This window comes from Scyliorhinus canicula, chromosome 15, assembly GCF_902713615.1.
Source record: "Scyliorhinus canicula chromosome 15, sScyCan1.1, whole genome shotgun sequence".
Classification (NCBI taxonomy): domain Eukaryota; kingdom Metazoa; phylum Chordata; class Chondrichthyes; order Carcharhiniformes; family Scyliorhinidae; genus Scyliorhinus; species Scyliorhinus canicula.
The window spans coordinates 83394473-83398956 of NC_052160.1; positions in this window are offsets into that span (position 1 = coordinate 83394473).

Here is a 4484-nt window from a genome sequence, read left to right on the forward strand (position 1 = left end):
CGGGCGGCGAGACGGGACGGCGAGGCGGGCGGCGAGGTGGGGATGGCGAGGCGGGCGGCGAGGAGGCGGCGGCGGGCGGGGCGGCGAGGCGGCGAGACGGGCCAGCGAGACGGGAGGGCGAGGTGGGACGGCGAGGCGGGACGGCGAGGTGGGATGGCGAGGCGGGGCGGCGAGGCGGGGCGGCGAGGTGGGACGGCGAGACGGGCCAGCGAGACGGGACGGCGAGGCGGGGCGGCGAGGTGGGACGGCGAGACAGGCCAGCGAGACGGGACGGCGAGGCGGGGCGGCGAGGCGGGACGGCGAGGTGGGACGGCGAGGCGGGGCGGCGAGGCGGGACGGCGAGGTGGGACGGCGAGGCGGGGCGGCGAGGCGGGGCGGCGAGGCGGGACGGCGAGGCGGGACGGCGAGGTGGGACGGCGAGGCGGGGCGACGAGGCGGGACGGCGAGGCGGGACGGCGAGGTGGGGCGGCGAGGTGGGGCGGCGAGACAAGGCGGCGAGACGGGCCAGCGAGACGGGACGGCGAGGCGGGGCGGCGAGGTGGGACGGCGAGACAGGCCAGCGAGACGGGACGGCGAGGCGGGGCGGCGAGGCGGGACGGCGAGGTGGGACGGCGAGGTGGGATGGCGAGACAGGCCAGCGAGACGGGACGGCGAGGCGGGGCGGCGAGGTGGGACGGCGAGGCGGGGCGGCGAGGTGGGACGGCGAGGTGGGGCGGCGAGGGGGGCGGCGAGGTGGGGCGGCGAGGTGGGGCGGCGAGGTGGGGCGGCGAGGTGGGACGGCGAGGTGGGACGGCGAGGCGGGGCGGCGAGGTGGGACGGCGAGGCGGGGCGGCGAGGCGGGACGGCGAGGTGGGACGGCGAGGCGGGGCGGCGAGGTGGGACGGCGAGGCGGGGCGGCGAGGTGGGACGGCGAGGCGGGGCGGCGAGGTGGGACGGCGAGGCGGGGCGGCGAGACAAGGCGGCGAGGCGGCGAGACGGGCCAGCGAGACGGGACGGCGAGGTGGGATGGCGAGGCGGGGCGGCGAGACGGGATGGCGAGGCGGGCGGCGAGGCGGTGGCGGCGAGGCTGGCGAGACGGGCCAGCGAGGTGGGATGGCGAGGGTGGGACGGCGAGGCGGGGCGGCGAGGCGGGGCGGCGAGTGGACGGCGAGGTGGGATGGCGAGGCGAGGCGGCGAGGCGGGGCGGCGAGGTGGGACGGCGAGGTGGGGATGCGAGGCGGGGCGGCGAGAGGGATTGGCGAGGCGGGCGGCGAGGGCGGGCGGCGAGGCGGCGAGACGGGCCAGCGAGGTGGGATGGCGAGGCGGGCGGCGAGGCGGCGAGACGTGGCCAGCGAGGTGGGGATGGCGAGGCGGGGGCGGCGAGACGGGGCGCGAGACGGGACGGCGAGACGGGACGCGAGGTGGGATGGCGAAGGCGGGGGCGCGAGACGGGACGGCGAGACGGGCCAGCGAGACGGGACGGCGAGACGGGACGGCGAGACAGGCCAGCGAGACAAGGCGGCGAGGCGGGGCGGCGAGGTGGGACGGCGAGGGTGGGATGGCGAGGCGGGACGGCGAGGTGGTTGGCGGCGAGGCGGCGAGACGGGCCAGCGAGGTGGGATGGCGAGGCGGGGCGGCGAGACGGGGCGGCGAGTACGGGACGGCGAGACGGGACGGCGAGGTGGGATGGCGAAGGCGGGGCGGCGAGACGGGACGGCGGACGGGCCAGCGAGACGGGACGGCGAGACGGGGACGGCGAGACAGGCCAGCGCGACAAGGCGGCGAGGCGGTGGCGGCGAGGGTGGGACGGCGAGGTGGGATGGCGAGGCGGGACGGCGAGGTGGGGGCGGCGAGGTGGGCGGGCGAGGCGGGACGGCGATGGCGGCGAGGACGGGCCAGCGAGACGGGACGGCGAGGCGGGGGCGGCGAGGTGGGACGGCGAGGCGGGGCGGCGAGGCGGGACGGCGAGTGGGACGGCGAGACAGGCCAGCGAGACGGGACGGCGAGGCGGGGGCGCGAGGCGGGACGGCGAGGTGGGACGGCTAGGTGGGATGGCGAGACAGGCCAGCGAGACGGGACGGCGAGGCGGGGCGGCGAGGTGGGACGGCGAGGTGGGGTGGCGAGGCGGGGCGGCGAGGGGGGGCGGCGAGGTGGGGCGGCGAGGTGGGACGGCGAGGTGGGGCGGCGAGGTGGGGCGGCGAGGTGGGGCGGCGAGGTGGGGGCGGCGAGGGTGGGACGGCGACGGTGGGACGGCGAGGCGGGGCGGCGAGGTGGGACGGCGAGGCTGAGGCGGCCGAGGCGGGACGGCGAGGTGGGACGGCGAGGCGGGGCGGCGAGGTGGGACGGCGAGGCGGGGCGGCGAGGTGGGACGGCGAGGCGGTGGCGGCGAGGCGGGACGGCGATGGGGGACGGCGAGGCGGGGCGGCGAGACAAGGCGGCGAGGCGGCGGACGGGCCCGCGAGACGGGACGGCGAGGTGGGATGGCGAGGCCGGGGCGGCGAGACGGGATGGCGAGGCGGGGCGGCGAGGCGGGGCGGCGAGGCGGCGAGACGGGCCAGCGAGGGTGGGATGGCGAGGTGGGACGGCGAGGCGGGGCGGCGAGGCGGGGCGGCGAGGTGGGACGGCGAGGTGGGATGGCGGGGCGGGGCGGCGGGGCGGCGAGGCGGGGCGGCGAGGTGGGACGGCGAGGTGGGATGGCGAGGCGGGGCGGCGAGACGGGATGGCGAGGCGGGGCGGCGAGGCGGGCGGCGAGGCGGCGAGACGGGCCGCGAGTGGTGGGATGGCGAGGCGGGGCGGCGAGGCGGCGAGACGGGCAGCGAGGTGGGATTGGCGAGGCGGGGCGGCGAGACGGGGCGGCGAGACGGGACGGCGAGACGGACGGCGAGGTGGGATGGCGAGGCGGGGCGGCGAGACGGGACGGCGAGACGGGCCAGCGAGACGGGACGCGAGACGGGACGGCGAGACAGGCCAGCGAGAACAAGGCGGCGAGGAGGCGGGGCGGCGAGGTGGGACGGCGAGGTGGGTGGCGAGGCGGGACGGCGAGGTGGGGGCGGCGAGGCGGCGAGACGGGCCAGCGAGGTGGGATGGCGAGGCGGGGCGGCGAGACGGGGCGGCGAGACGGGACGGCGAGACGGGACGGCGAGGTGGGATGGCGAGGCGGCGGGCGGCGAGACGGGACGGCGAGACGGGCCAGCGAGACGGGACGGCGAGACGGGACGGCGAGACAGGCCAGCGAGACAAGGCGGCGAGGCGGGGCGGCGAGGTGGGACGGCGAGGTGGGACGGCGAGGTGGGGCGGCGAGGTGGGGCGGCGAGGCGGGACGGCGAGGCGGCGAGACGGGCCAGCGAGACGGGACGGCGAGGCGGGGCGGCGAGGTGGGACGGCGAGGCGGGGCGGCGAGGCGGGACGGCGAGGTGGGACGGCGAGGCGGGGCGGCGAGACAAGGCGGCGAGGGCGGCGAGACGGGCCAGCGAGACGGGACGGCGAGGCGGCGAGGTGGGGCGGCGAGGCGGGACGGCGAGGCGGGGCGGCGAGACAAGGCGGCGAGGCGGCGAGACGGGCCAGCGAGACGGACGGCGAGGTGGGACGGCGAGGCGGGGCGGCGAGGCGGGACGGCGAGGCGGGGCGGCGAGACAAGGCGGCGAGGCGGCGAGACGGGCCAGCGAGACGGGACGGCGAGGCGGGGCGGCGAGGTGGGACGGCGAGGCGGGGGGGCGAGGCGGGGCGGCGAGGCGGGGCGGCGAGGCGGGGCGGCGAGGTGGGACGGCGAGGTGGGATGGCGAGGCGGGGCGGCGAGACGGGACGGCGAGGTGGGACGGCGAGGTGGGATGGCGAGGCGGGGCGGCGAGACGGGACGGCGAGACGGGCCAGCGAGACGGGACGGCGAGGCGGGGCGGCGAGACGGGACGGCGAGGCGGGGCGGCGAGACGGGACGGCGAGGCGGGGCGGCGAGGTGGGATGGCGAGGCGGGGCGGCGAGGCGGGGCGGCGAGGCGGGGCGGCGAGGCGGCGAGACGGGCCAGCGAGACGGGAGGGCGAGGTGGGACGGCGAGGCGGGACGGCGAGGTGGGACGGCGAGGTGGGATGGCGAGGCGGGGCGGCGAGACGGGACTGGCGAGACGGGCCAGCGAGACGGGACGGCGAGGCGGGGCGGCGAGGTGGGACGGCGAGGTGGGACGGCGAGGCGGGGCGGCGAGACGGGACGGCGAGGCGGGGCGGCGAGGCGGGGCGGCGAGGCGGCGAGACGGGCCAGCGAGACGGGAGGGCGAGACGGGAGGGCGAGGTGGGACGGCGAGGCGGGGCGGCGATGTGGGGCGGCGAGGTGGGACGGCGAGGCGGGACGGCGAGGCTGGGGCGGCGAGGGTGGGGTGGCGAGGCGGGGGTGGCGAGGCGGGGCGGCGAAGCGGGGTGGCGAGGTGGGGCGGCGAGACGGGAGGGCGAGACACAGGCCAGCGAGACGGGGCGGCGAGGCGGGGCGGCGAGGCGCGAGACGGCGAGACAGGCCAG